Genomic DNA, 16065 nt, shown 5'->3' with positions numbered 1-16065 from the left:
ATATTTGAGATATGAGACTTTATCTGAGAAACTAGATAATTTTAATTTATATTTTATTTTATTTTTCCAATTACACATGATGGAAGGTTTTCAGAATTCATCATTTGTATATGCTTATTTTTAAGTTACTCTCCCTTCCCACTCTCCACCCCTCAGCAGCAAATAATCAGTTGATTATTGTTATTACACATTTTTGTATAACATGTTTATAGATTAGTTATTTTTGGTATGAGGAATTAGCATTAAGGGAAAAGAAAAACAAGATAGGAAATAAATACATAAGAGAAATTTTTAAAAAATTGAATGTAGTGTTTATTCAGATTCTGAAGGGTTTTTGTTTTGAAACTATAAATATATATATATATATGTTATTTATATATATATGTATATATTTCAGTTTTCTGCTTTCTTTCTTATATTGGCTACATTGATTTTATTTGATCTAATTCACCACAAAGGGAAGTACTATAAATATTTTAAGACATACATGTTCTTTTCCTTTTTTTTCCCCCTCTAATCATTTTTGTGAACAAACTTAGTAGTAGTATTGCTGGGTCAAAGGATTAAAGGGAATTTAAGAACACTTTGGGCATAATTCCAGATAGCTCTCCAAAATGGTTGTTCAATAACAGTAAATTAGTGCCCCAATTTTTTCATATCCCTTCCAATATTTGTCTCTTTCTCCTCTCATTTTAGGTAAAAATGTTATCTCAAGGTTGTTTTAATTTTCATTTCTCTATTCAACAATGATTTAGGACATTTTTATATGACTAAAGTGTTTTGATTTTTTATTGGAAAATTATTCATATCCTTTGACCATTTATCAATTGAGCAATGAGTTATAGATTTAAAGTTTTTTATATGTTTGAAATATGAGATGTTTATCTAAGAATTATATAATGTTTTTGATTTTCTACTTTATCTTATCTACATTTATTTGATTTGTATGAAAAATCTTTAAATTTAATGTAATCAAAATGATGAATTTTATACCTCATTCTGTTCTCTATCTCTTTTAATCCACAAATTGTTTATTTATATTTGTCTAATAGATTCTTTTTATTTTCTTGTGATCTCTTTCTTTTTATCTAATTTTGAGTTTATCTTGATAAAGAGTCTAAGATACTGATTTATGCCCAGTTTCTAACAGACTACTTTCCAGTTTTTCCACCAATTTTTACCAAATAATGAATTCTTATACCCCAAACTGTCTTTACAATGATCAAATACAAGGTTAATATTAGTATTTGCTGCTGTAAATTGTATGTCTATTCTGTTCCACTGATTTACCTTTCTATTTCTTAACTAGGACCATATTGCTTTGATAATTATTACTTTTTTTTTTGGCAAGGCAGTAGGGTTAAGTGACTTGCCCAAGGCCACACAGCTAGGTAATTATTAAGTGTCTGAGATCAGATTTGAACTGAGGTCCTCCTGACTCCAGGGCTGGTGCTCTATCCACTGTGCCACCTAGCTGTCCAATAATTACTACTTTTTAATGCAGTTTAAGATCGGCTAAATCTACTTCCTTTATATTTTTATTAGTTCTTTCGATAGTTTTAATTTTTTTATTCTTCCAAATGAATTTTGTTATTATTTTTTCTTAGTAAAATAGTAATGTGAGATGAATAAAATTGAATGCAAGAAAACCATTGAATCAGTAAATAAACTAGTAATTGATTTTATAAAAAAAGCATTAAAATAGTCAAACTATTGGTTGATATGATTTAAAAAAGGAAACCAAATCACTAGTATTAAAAATTTTTAAAGGGTGAATATTTCACTAATGAAGATGAAATCATAGCAGTTACAAGGAATTATTTTGTGTAGTTACATTCAAATAAATTTTACAATTTAATGAAAGGAACAAATATTTAAAAAAATAAAGACTTCTTTGATTAGCAAAAGAGGAAATAGAGTATCTAAATAGATCTATTTTAGAAAAAGAAATTGAGCAGTTTCCTAGGGGAAAAAATCAGAATTTTCAGTGGTTTACATTTACAGATGGATTTACAAGTGAATTCTATCAGATAGTTAAAGACCAACTAATTCCAATATTAATGAAATTATTTGGAATAATATCAAAAAAGAGGTCTTGTCCAAATTCCTTTTTGGCATCTGCTTTGCAATTTTGAGGCTTAGAGGGTCACGGACAGGTTAAATTATTTGTCCAGGGTCACACAGGTTGCAGGTGTTAGAGGCAGAATTTGAATATCATGTCTTTTAGGCAGTTTTCTATACTACTCTGCCACCCATTTTTAAAAATGAGGAAACTGACTCACAGGTATGGAATGATTCACCCATGGCTGTACCACTACATGGAAGACTCTAGAACTGGAATCCTGATCTTGCTCAATCCTAGGAGTACTGGTCACATGAAGCCCTTAAAGCCCATTCATATGGTATTATTATTATAACATATTATTATTTTCTTTGATAATATGGGTTACATTGTAGCTATAAATATTAAATCCTATATATGGCCCTTGAGTTTTTGTTGGGTGATGAAACCCCAGAGGAATTAAAAGGTTGGACACCCATGATTTAGGACATAAATTTGATTTTTATTTTCTGACAACTGCTTGTTCATACCCTCTTACCATCAATTGAGGAATGAATCTTGATATAAATTTGGCTCAACTTCCTAAATATTGGGAAATGTAGCTGTTATCATAGAAACTTGCTATAAAATCCCCTCCATCTCATTTCCTGCTTTCCTAATTTTGATTGTAATCATTTTGTTTGGCCAAAACCTTTTTAATTTCATGTAATCAGTATTATCCATTTTATTACCTGTGACTCTTTCTATTTTTTGTTTACTCATTAACTCTTCCCTTATCTATAAATCTGAGAGATAATTTTCACATGCTCAAGGGCCACATATAGATTTAATAATTATTTTTGACTATAATGTAACCTGTATTACCAATGACAATAATGTGTTGTAATAATACCACATGTGCCCATTTTAATTTTAACTTGGAATAGAGTGTGAGATGTGGGTTTATGCCAAGTTTCTCCCAGACTACTTCCTGGTTTTCCCAGAAATTTTTGTCAGCTAGTGTGATCTTGCCCCCAAAGTATGGATCTTTGAGTTCAGGAAAAAACTATATTTGTGTGATCAGTTACTACTGTGTATTTTGTACATAATTTATCCTATTGATCACATACATAATTTATTCTACTGATCCACTACATTTTTTGGCCAGTAAAAGATTTATTTTATTTTATATTTTGATGATTACTGCTTTGTAATACAGTTTAAATTGTGGTGCTGCTAGACTGTTTTGCTTCACATTTTTTCCCTATTGATTCCCATGATATTCTTGATTTTTTTTCTTCTTTCAGATGAATTTTGTTATTCTTTTCCTAGCCTTATAAAGTAATTCTTTGGCAGTTTGACTGTGTGTCATTGAATAAGTAAATAAATTTAGGTAGAATTGTCATTTTTAAATATTAACTTGGCCTACACATAATTAATATTTCTCCAATTTATTAGATTTGTCTTTATTTGTGTGAAAAATGGTTTGTAGTTGTATTCATTTAGTTACCTGGGTGTGACTTAGCAGAAAAATTATCAAGTATTTTCTATTGTCTACAATTTTTTTAAATGAAATTTCTCTTTCTATCTTTTCCTGAGTTTTGTTGGTATTTGAAATGAAATTTCTCTTTCTATCTTTTCCTGAGTTTTGTTGGTAATATATAGTTGATGATTTATGTGGTTTTATTTTATTTTCTACAAATTTGATAAAGTCATTAATTAGGTTGGCTGGCCAGCCACTGGGAAGGAAGGCAGTTCCAGGAAAACTAAACCTGGGCCAAGGTCTGGGGCACAGACACTCGGCACGTGCCTGCCCACTCACCTGCGCAGGTCCACCAGTCTGTCATGATACAACCTGTACCACCTCCACCTTGAAGGGTGTGGCTCAAGCCCTGGCTGATTGCCCAAGTAAACAGCTGCTAGTACCCAGGCCTTCAATGGGTCAATGAGGAGCAGAAGCTCTTTTATATCCCATGGCACCATGCCACGAGGTATGGTCCTGCCCAGAATGAGGATGACAACACCATCTTCAAGGCCTGGGCCAAGGAGACACAAAAAACGTGGATGAGACAGATTCTTCCAAATGGAAGGCCAACCTTCACTGTGCCCTCAATTAAAGCCAAGAGTTCCCCCTCCATATAATGGGCCTGGAGACATGCCACCTCAGCCACACAAGGTCTATGAGGAATGAGCCTTGTACCCTACTCTCACAGAGTCCCTGCCTGGGGAAAAAGAAGATGAAGAGGAGATAGTGCTACAAACAATATTGCCATATCTGAGCCTCACAGAACTACCACAACCACCCCCCTCCATGGTGGCTTGTACTTTGCTGAAGGAAGCACAGAAGTGCCCCTCTATCAGTCTTTAGTCATCTCTTGGACTGGAACCCTCCCCTCCTGAGCCATCTTGGGCCCCTTCACTAATTTTGGAGAACTGATCCTGGAAGTCCATAAACCTCTGGCTGCCAACTTGGCTCCTGCAGAACAACTGAGTTCTGATCTGCTTATCAGTCCCCACATGTTACCACTAACTGACCTGGAGATCAAGTTTCAGTACAGAGGCCAACCCCCCCCCATTCCCTCACCATAAGCAACTCCCAGGGTTGCCATAGCTTCTACAGCCAGCTGGAGGCTATCCAGGAACAAGTGGAACTCTTTGCACCAGTGAGCCTGGAACAGATGCATTTTCCTGGTCCAGAGGGCATCCCCAATGAGAAGCAACGCTTCTATACTCACCAGTTACTGGATGTGCTAGACCGAGGCCTCATCTTGCAGCTCCAGGGATGTCATATGTCTTTGCCAGTACAAAAGTGTTCTGGAGTAGACCCTGTGCCACACCCTCTGCCACACCAGGCCCCATCCAACGAGAGAAAATGAAACTTTTCAGTCTGGAGCAGTTCCTCAGTGAGTTGATCCTATTTCAAGAGGACCAGACCATGACTCCACCAGCCTTTGAGATTTTCTTTTATGTTGAGGAGTGGCCAGACAGAAAACCTAAGGAGAAGGAAACCCATTACTGTACAGAGGTGGTACCAGTAACAGCCCGGCTTCTACTAGAGATATTCTCAGGGGAGCTTTCCCGGTCAGCTGACAGTAGCCACCTACAAATCTCAAACCCAGATCTAAAGGACAGGGTGGTAAAGTTGTTTAAGGAGCTACATCATATTTGGCAGTTACAGCAGCTCCTGCCACCTGCTCCCTCCACACCTCCTGGACAGGGCACAGGGCCCTGGCCTGTTCACCAACTTGGCATGCATCCACGAAGCTGCCGCTCATCACCCATCCCTCACTAGCTTTTATAAGAGATATGACTGAGTGCTTTAAAGACCCAGTGGCCATTTTTAGAGCCAGAATTAGCTAGTCCTTGTCTGTTGAAGAGGGCTCAAAGGGAGAGGGATTAGGATGTCATTGGCTCTCCCTATCAGCAGGAGCTAGTGGGGAAGATGATGCCCAATTCTGGGTTGCCAGAACTTCATCAAGTTTCATTAGGAGGAAAGCAGCCAACACTTGCTATGGAAGGTATGAAGCAGTGAATTTCTGGGACCTTATAAGGAAAAGGCAGTGCCTTCCAGATAGGAAGAATCCTTTTACCATTCTTCCAACTTTCAATGGAAGGGGGAAAAAAGAGCTGCCAGCCAAGTAGCCCTCTGTAAAGGACATTAGCAGCTCACAGGAACTGAGAGATCTATTTTAGCAGATTGCTCATGGAATCTACAGTTTTCCTTATTCCTAAAGTACAAGGCTATAAAAAATACTTGTTTTCCAGAAGGAGCCACAATTTAAGGTAGCTACTTCCACTTTTGAGGGCATAGAAAACAGCCAAAGTAGGAAACAGGATTCTGTAATATAATTTTAAATTGTAGTGAGGGTGAGCTATGGCTGGTAAGCCATATGGCTTATCATTAACATTAAAGGATTACAAATTTTTTAAAAAGTTATTAATTATACATTTGTTTTCTTAGTTGATTCTGTTAGGAAGCCTAAATATACTATCATATATTTCTTTTTCTTGTCTTTTTGTTATCACTAACATTTCTAGGATAAAATTGAGTAATTTTGATTATTCAGTGGTGATAATGGGACTCTTTGTTTCACCTCTAATCTTATTAGGGAAATGTCTATCTTTTTCTTATCACAGATGATGACTTCTCTTTGTTTTAGATAAATACTTTAAGAAAGGCTCTATTTGAATATTTTCCTAGTGTTTTTGATAGGAATGGATATTATAGTTTGTCAAAAGCTTTTTCTGTGTCTATAAATATATTAATATGATTTTTGTTATTTTTGTTATTGTTATGGTCAATTATGCTGATAGTTTTCTTAATAGTGGATCCGTCCTGAATTCCTAGAATAAACCTTACCTGGTCATAATGTGTGATCTTTGTATAATCTAATTACTAGCAGTTTAGTTGAAATTTTTGTATCAATGTTCATTATGGAAATTTGTCTCTAGTGTCCTTTCTCTAATTTTGCTCTTTCCAGTTTAGGCATCAAAACCTTTTTGAGTTTGTAAAAAGGATTTGATAGGAGTTCTTCACCTATTTTTTTCAAATAGTTTATAATATTGTGATTAATTGTTCCTTAAATGCTTGTAAGAATTCACTTGTAAATCCATCTGATCTTGAACATTTTTTTCTTGGGGAGCTCTTTTATGATTTGTTCAATTTCTTTTTCTAAGATAGGGCTATATATGCACACTATTTCTTCTTCTGTTATTCTGAGTAGCTTAGATTTTTGTAAGTATTCATCCATTTCACTTATGTTGTCAGTTTTATTGGCATATAATCAGACAAAATAACTCCTAATAATTGATTTGATTTCATATTCAGTGTTGGTTTTATTCAGTCCTTTGATTTTTGATACAGGCAATTTGGTTTTCTTTTTTTCTTCTTTTTAAATCAAATGAATGGTTTATCTATTTTATTGGTTAATTCATATAACCATCTAGTTTTATTTATTAATTCAGTTATTTTATTCAACTATTTTTCATCATTTCTATTTTGGGGTTTAATTTAGGATTTTAAATTTGTTTTTTCTCTAGTTCTTTTTTATTTGCAAACCTTTTTTTTTGCCTAACTCACTGATTTGCTCTTTCATTCTCTTTTGATGTACATGTTTAGAGATAGACATTATCCCCTAAAAATGAATATAGATATAGATATAGATAGATTAGATATAGATATATCCCACATAATTTTGGTTTGTCATCTTATTATTGGCATTCTCTTTAATAAATGTTTTGATTTATTTTATTTTGATTCATTTGATTCTTTGATTTATTCTCTAGGATGAGATTATTTAATTTTCAATTAATTTTTAATATGACTTACCTTTTATTGAATATAAATTTTCATTGAATGTAAGGTACATTATGGACTCAAAAGAATGCACTTAACATTTTTTCTTTTTTGAATTGGTCATAAGGTTTGTCTTCTCTAATAGATAGTCAATTCTTTTGAAAAAAGTTGTTTTTTAGAAAAAAGTGTATTCCTTACTATTTCCATTCATTTTTCCAGCAGTCTACTGTTTCTAATTTTTCCAATATTCTACTCAAGTCTGTAACTTCTTTCTTATTTATTTTATGGTTAACTTTATATAACTCTAAGAGGGGATCACTCATTTACCTTCTCCTTTGAGAATTTGGATGCTCTGCCATGTGCTTAAATATGTTCAGTTATTGAAATTACTTCATTGTCCATATTACTTTTTAGCAATATGCAGTTTCCCTGATTATCTCTTTTAACTGACTATTTTATTTTTTGCTTTTTTTCTTTTTCTGAGATTGTCATTCCTAGTCCTGGCATTGATTATATTATTCCCAACAATTTTCATTTTGGGATCTTTCTCAGGAGGTAATCAATGAGTTTTTTAATATCTATTTTACCCTCTGGATCTTTATAATTTTTTAAAATATGATATGTGGGTTCTTCTATTTATTTATTTTCTATGATGGTTTTTAGGTGGTCCAATATATCTTGAATTTTCTCTCGAACTACTTTCCAGATATTTTCCATTTTATTTCTATATTTTCATTCTTATGACTTAAGATTCTCAGTCTTATCATTTTATTGTTTCTTAAAGTTTCATGAAATCATTTTCTTCCATTCCCCTAGATCTAATTTTTAAGGAATTATTTTCTTAGGTGAATTGTTGTGCCTTTTTTTTTCTTCTGTCCTTATTCTGTTTTTAAAGAATCTCTTTTCTTCAATGTGTTTTTGTATCTCTTTTGTTTTGCTAAAACTTTTTCTATTTTACTAATTCTGTTTCATGAGGTCTTATTTTTCAGTCTCTTTTTTGCCTTTTTTACCAAGCTGTTGTCTTTTCATAGTTTTTAATGCATTGCTCTCATTTCTCTTCCCAATTTTTACTCTATAACTCTTATTTTATCTTTAAATTTTTTTTTTAGCTCTTCCAGGAATTCTCATTTTCCTTGAGTCTAATTTACATATTTTCTTTGAGGCTTTGCTTATAGTTTTTAGAAATAATTGTCATCTTCTGAATTTGTCTTAATTTTTGCTCAATCTAAGGAATTATTATGATCTGATTTTTTTATCCTCCCATTTTTTGCTCATTTTTCTATGCCATTTCTTGACTTTTAACTTTGTTAAAATTAGGCCCTACTTCTCTGTGGGGAGGCATGTCTGGACCTCAGATGTTTTTATGTTGCTATTTTCAAACCTGATTTGAGAGTTTGGAAGTTTTATGATTCTAAAGTAGAATGATCATTGGGAAATTATGCTGACCTCTTATCTTTATCCAGTATAAATTACTGTTTTGGCAATTTCATGGCCCATCTCCATTTTATGGTTTTAATTCTAGAACATAGAGTTCTTTTAGACACAAGGGAGCAGGGGCTCTGAAGAGCAAAAGCACTTGCAACTGTAAGGGACCAGAGACTGTTTAAAGAGGAAATGTGACAGTAGACTAACTAATAGTTTCTGGGAGCAAATTTACCAGTTCTTCTTAGTTGTTTTTCTTCTGCTAGGCTCCTTGTAGAACCTTGGATTTACCTTTCCTCTTCACGTTCAATCTGTTTTTGGCTGCTGATACAGAAAGTGCCTTTTAGGGTGCTTCTAGAACATGAAGAAAAAGACTGGATCCTCAGAATTGCCACATTTCCCAAGACAGGAAAGAGTAGACTGAGCCTAGAGTTGAGACCAGGGATCTTTTGCTCCCCCAATCAATTCATTCTTTCTCAGAAGCCTTGTTCTTCATTCTGCCAGACACTTGAACCCTCAATTCCAACTAGGTAAGTAGTTTTACACAAGTCCCACAAAACGTGACTAAATTTCTCAACCATTCTGAATGTATATCTTTGCAACATGATCTCAACTGATCCAATGAGTTTCAAAGACATAGAATTTATTGTTATCAAACAATCTAAAACTTGTCATTGATAGATTACTCAATAGAGAGGCACAAGATATTTCTCATCTGTTTGAGGTATTTGGGCATAGTTTCCTGTCACTTTACTTAAATTGGGATGGTTCTTTTTTTTTTGGGGGGGGGACCTAACTCTCATGCATGAACCAGAACAAGCAGTTCTGCTTAAATACCTTTTATGGTGGCTATACAGAAAATTGAAGCACCAATTTCATGAATCATCCAGGGGTCATATTGCTAGAATTTGAATCCAAGCCCTTCAACCTCAAATCATTTCTCTTTTCCCTTATGTCATAATCTGCTTCTGGATGGAAATTGTCACAACTATAATAACATTTTTCTCTTTTGTTTTGATGCTATTCCTTATCCAAGTCATAGTAAAAAAAAACCAAACAAACAAATAGTTATAAATTCTCTACCTAGAGGTCACAACATTTGTTCTGTTTACTTTGATTCAGTACTTGATTGCCTTTGGGAACAAATTCACCCCCACAGAGCAAAGATGTGAAAGAGTAATTTAGAGCTTGAAGGAAAAGAAACTGGATTCAGAAATTATGTCCTCAATCAAACATTAAAAATGGAAAGGTATAGAAATTTCACAAATGGCCTTAAGCCCCAAGCCATTTGCCAGATATCCCACAGAGCCCTAGCAAACTTCCATGACAGTTCTAAAAAGCCCCATATGAGGATAAATTGTCTATTTACTTTTATCTCTCTCTCTCTCTCTCTCTCTCTCTCTCTCTCTATATATATATATATATATATATATATATATATGTATACATATATATATTATATATACACACACATATATGCATATATAAATTTTTTTTACTAAACTTTTTAAAAGCTAATTTTGAACACTGTCCAATTTACTTCCCTCTGTCATCTGCCCTTCAAAACTCAAATTTTTGGATACATTTTGATATTATTGTCTTTTACTTGCCCATTTTTATACTGTGGTCAAGGCCAACTGCTTCCTTCTCTAGGCCATTGTTCAACTAGGACCATATTTTTTTATCATTATCACAGAAAAATACTTTCCCATGACTTTAGCAATTTTCCACCTCCACCAATGGGTGATCATGAAGCTTGGCCGTAAAATATTTGCAATAAGGAAGGAGGCTGATGGTCCCTTACAGATTCAGGAATAAAGTATTGAGGGTAGTGAAGGGACTTCAGTTTGATCATTTGAATAATGCAGCAAAAGCAGGGAGTTGAACTAGATCAGTGGCTTCCAAACTTATCCAAACATGCTTATCAATAACATCTTCCCCCCCCCATAATTATAGGGGTAGGTTGAGGATGGGAAAGAATAGGCAATATTCCAGTGATTCCTGATAATTGCTTCAGTCAAGGCTATGTTTCAGCTGCCTTAGTGGGCTGATTGATTCTCTTCTCCAAAGGGAGGTTGGATCATCAAACAGAAAGGGGGTTGAGCATGGGAAATGGTTGAGCATAGTCTGTAATAGGGAAGAGGAGTTGTGGCAGTGGTGGAGATATAACCTATAATTAACTATCACAGTGAGGGTAGGATTCCACCCATCATTGTTTCCTCTGAATCTGACTGAACACAACCCTTGGAGCCCTCACTTTGGAAACCAATGAACAAGATAATCCCTAAGGTTCTTTCCAGCATCAAGATTTTATGCATCCTGTGACTAGTTCAATGACTTACTATGTAGCCTTCAGCAAGCTATAAAAACTACCCAAGCCTCAGTTTCATAATCCATAAAATCAGTATTGTAATGTTTGAACTATTATACCTCATAGAATTTTTTGGTGAGAAAACAGCTTTGTAAAATGCAAAGCACTGTATAATATGAGTTACAGTAATTTAAAATTGTTCGGCATCCTTTAAGACCCTTAAACATAAATCATATCTGAAAGCCAGTCCCATTCCTGTAAACCTTTCTAGATTTTCATTCTCTTTTTCTACTATCCAATATAAATCCCAAATTATTCCTTTTCCTCAGTTCATGTTTTTACTTTTCTAATTTTATCTCATATATTTGGTCAACACTGATGAGGAAAAAGAAATCCAGACAGCTGGTAGAGAGAGTATTGGACTTTCTGCTTAAATTTGTAGAAGTGAGAGCTTAGTTCAAATTTCAGCTCTATTCCTACCAGGGTATTCCCTGCAAGGGAGCTAAAGCTCAGGTAATCAATTAAAATGCCCTCCCAATTTATAACCTTGCTTTCTATGCCTCCTCTTTTAATTCTTGAATGACCTAAAAATGTCTTATTTCATTCCAGTATCAAATTTAAATGAGCTGGACACTGGCCTGAGCAGAACTTAACTAGAACAATATTTAAAACATCTCACAACTTGGTCCTTTCCTACCTTTATGGTCTTCTTAACTTTATCTCCTCTATATACTCCATGATCCTGATATACTAACCTCCATTCTATTCCTCATGAATAAAATCATCTCCATTTTCTGGCTCTTTGTACTTCCCTCATGACTGGAATGTTCTCTCTGTTCACCTTCCCCTCTTTCTTTGTCATGTCAAATTGAGTCCTTCCAGAAAGCTTCCTCCCATCTCCCCATTCACTGATGACTTCTACTCTTAAGATTATTTTGTTGTCTGATCAGTTTCTTCATCTGTAAATTGAGGATAATAATAACCTAATCCATAGGAGTAGGAAGATCAAATTAGTTAACATATATGACCATACATTTTATTGCAAGCTTCCAAGACCTAGCTTTAAATACTATAAATACCAACTATTTAATAATAATTTTATAATTAATAATTAGTATTATATATCATAATGTTAGAAAAATAATTCTTTGAGGTTTATAACACATTTTTATATTTCCAGAGCTTAGTATAATTTATTGCACATAGTTAAAACATAATAATGTTTCTTGATTGATTGATTGTCTACATTTTAATATATAATAGTTTTCCCCCCTTAGAAAACGTGAGCTCTTTGGGAACACTTCCTCTACTGCTATCATAAGTAGTTATTATTTGATGTGCAAATATAGTAAGTGTTTACTGTTTGGCTGTTGTATGTGTATTCTGTACTTCAAGTGGTTCTTATTTTGGCAGTGTATATATTCCCCTCACTAAGCAGTTTGCAACCCTTCTATGACTTGACAATTATAGAAAATTACCTCCTTGAGGGCAGGGACTATTTTTGTCTTTGTATGGAAGCATGATGCCTTTTATATAATAAAATCTTAGTGCATGCTTATTGCATTTGATTGAATGTCATTTGAGAATAGCTTTGTCCCCAAAATTGATTAACTTTTGATAATGAATTCTTTCAAGCAATTATAGCCTGACCTTCAAACAATAGAGAGAATCTGTCTCATGGCTTGGTCTATGATAACATTTTGAATAATCTCTTTTAAAAATGTTTTTGCAGGGAGTGTCTAGGTTGTGCAGTGGATAGAGCACCAGCCCTGGAGTCAGGAGTACCTGAGTTCAAATCGGGCCTTAGACATTCAATAATTACCTAGTTGTGTGGCCTTGAGCAAGCAACTTAACCCCATTTGCCTTGCAAACACCTAAAAAATATTTTTGCTACTATTTTTTTTTACATCAAAGACATTTCCATACATTCAACCCTTCCTTTTATTAAGGAAAAACTAGTTTAAGCAAAATCAAGCATCCCATCTGACAACTTCTACAACAATGCACCCACAGTATCTCACCCTAATAGAGGAGGGCATTATGTTTTATTATCTGATCTTCAGGATGAAGATAAGGCATTAAAATTTAACTAGAATGTATTCATTCCATATATTGTTCTCTAGGTTCTGTTTTTTTCACTCTACATCACTTACTGCAAGCCTTTCCATGTTTCACTGTACTCTTCATAAACACTTTTATTTGGTGCAATAGTATTATTTAATATATTTCAGTCATTTCCCACTTGATGGCACTCATTTCATTTTCATTTTTAATATCACAAAAATGCTGTTATGAATTTTTAAAACATGGGGCAATTTATGTGTCTTTGCCTGCTGAGAAGTGGGATTACTGGGTCAAAAGGCATGGAGATATGTTTCTTCTATATAATTTTTCATTGGTCATATGTTGCAGACTGTGGATATTATAAGTCTTTCATTGCTTGGGAGATGTAAAGATGAATAAGACACAGACTGCCTGATAAGCAGTTTATAATCTTATAGATTATAAATATAAACAAAACTAATCATGATACAAAGTTAAATAAAAAACCTAATGATCTAAGGAAGAGAGAGATTACTTTGATCTTAAGGGATCAGAGAATTTAACAGCAATAAACATTTATTAACCATCAACTTAGTATAGAGAATTATGTATTGGGGAGATTAAAGACATGATCCATTCCCCCCTAAACCTTAGAGAGGTTACATACACATGTCATGGTAATACTAAGTGTAGGCATAGAGACTGGACCTGAGATTTTCTTGGTGGACAAATCTCCCAGGTGATGAAACTCCCTCTACAGGAGTAAGTACCTGCCCAGATCTAACCTGACTTTACAATTTATAGTTTAAGAGAGGTAGCTCAAAGTAGTGAGAGATTAAGTGGCTTGCTCAACATCATAGTTACTGTGTGTCAAAGGCAGGACTACAGTCTAAATTTTCTTGGCTTTCTCTCCATTAAACCATGATCCATCTATAATCCATAATAATAAATGCTAAATGCAGACAAGGGCTGCAAAATTATGTTCTTTGTGGGGTCTGAAGGATAAGGCTAGAGGGAGTAGGCAGAATTTAAAGTGGACCTTGAAGACTGCTTAGCATTTCAACAAAAAAAAATAGGAGAGGGTATATTGCAGGAACTGGAAACAATAGGAGCCATATGCAAAGATGAGAAGGGACAAAATGATGTAGGGGAATAGTAAGTAGCCCAATCTGATTAGATTACACTGAAAATAAAGTAAGTGGAAAATTAGATTGAAGCCAGATTGTAGAAGACTTTGAATGAGCTCTTCTTCCTCTGATTTTTCTAAAGCCCATTTATGCCTGTATGCTCTTTATTATATGATGTTTCTCTGTGTCACTTCACTACATTTTATAGTTTTTGAGGAAAGACAAGGTCATTTTTCATTCTTTTATCTCTAGGACATAGTACAGTACCTTGTGCATAGTAATTAATAAATGTTTATGGAATGGAATTGATTCACATCACTGATATTTGGTTATAAGAATGTCTTTGGGAAGACCATACTGGGCAGTTCTAAGTTTAATCTGCCTTCATTATATAATAGTGGTTCTTCAGTTTTGAAGAAGATCCCACCAACCGAGTTACTGGTGGCATTAATTGAATGTTATTTTTATCATAGTGAAGGGTATTTTGAGTGAAGGCATCCTTCTCACTTGGATTTCTCAGAACTATTTAAACATCCTTCATAGTAGATAAAGTGCTGGAGGAGTCAGGAGTTCCTAGTTTCAAATCCTGCCTCAGATACTCACTTGCTGTGTGACTTCAAGTAAATCACTCTTGTTTTCTGAGTAGTTTCCTTATTTATAAAAATGAGGGGATTCTAACTCTCCTGGCATCTTCTTCTCCCTTTCTACTTGAGTGTTTGCTTTTTACATAATTCAGTGCTAAGTATAATATATCAGAGCTATGGAAGTTACATAAAGAATATTATGCATTCCATCTTCTTTGGAATTTTCATTGCAAAACTGAAAATTATAAGTTTGAACATTAGCAGGCACACAAGAGAAACAAATAAACACTAAGACTTTGAAGACTGCTCCTTTGTTAATTTGTAAGTTTTAAGTGATGATAGATGGCATGTGGTTCTTTGGGAAATTGGGGATAAAATCATTAAAGAGAATTAGGAATTTCCCAAAATCATTGAGGCTTTGAGCCATTTTTTTCTAGTAGGAGAATAAATGGGAATTATTCTGCTTCCAATATGCATAGAGGTAAAGTTGTTTCTGTGAGGTGCTAGTTGAGAGTAGGTCTTCTATATTTACAAAAATGAAAAATATGAACAGTATTTGTTTTCATTATAGCAAAGAAGTAAATCCATTAATTGGGGAATGACTAAACAAGTTAGGGTATATGAATAAATGGAATATCATTGTTCCTTGAGAAATGATGAAGGGGCAATTTCTGAGATATCTGGAAAAACTGAATGAACAAATTCAGAAGAATAAAAAAACTAACAATTATAAATGTGCTAGGCATTTATAATATATAATTATATCATTTGATCCTCACAAGTTTGGGTGATAGGTGTTATTATCTCCCCTTTACAAATGAAGAAACTGAGACAAATAGGGTTGTGACTTGCCTTTAGTCACACAGCTAATAAGTCTTTGATACCCGGTCTTCCTGACCTCAGACCCAGTGCTTTATCCACTGAACCACTTGGTTGCTCCAATTTTTTATTTTATATGCTTTTAAAAAACTTAGCTGAACATAATAGAAAAATTATTGATTTCACCTGTAATACTCCTTTTCTGTATGTGGAAATCGTCTCCTTTGGGAGGTGTTTGTTGAATTTGGGAAAAAAAGTCAAATAGCATATACATTAGCAACAACTCTGTAAAGAGAAATAATTTGGAGACACTTAAGAACCCTGACCAATGCAGCAACCAACTACAAATCTAGAACAGTATTAAAATATGCTACCTATTTCCTGACATCATAGTGATGAACTCCAGAAGAAAAAGGAGATAT

The 16065-nt window shown here is 34.0% G+C and overlaps 1 protein-coding gene and 1 pseudogene across 2 annotated transcripts in view; both read left to right on the top strand.

Annotated features, from left to right (window-relative positions):
• The window catches only part of IL15 (interleukin 15), a 343143-nt gene that overhangs the window by 255809 nt on the left and 71269 nt on the right, over positions 1-16065 (top strand). The window lies entirely within an intron of this gene.
• Positions 1036-6900, top strand: LOC141517835 (interferon regulatory factor 5 pseudogene; annotated as a pseudogene).

Source organism: Macrotis lagotis, chromosome 3 (assembly GCF_037893015.1).
Source record: "Macrotis lagotis isolate mMagLag1 chromosome 3, bilby.v1.9.chrom.fasta, whole genome shotgun sequence".
Taxonomy (NCBI): Eukaryota; Metazoa; Chordata; class Mammalia; order Peramelemorphia; family Peramelidae; genus Macrotis; species Macrotis lagotis.
Note: the sequence above shows the minus strand (reverse complement) of the source record. Positions and strands in the feature narration are given on the sequence as shown.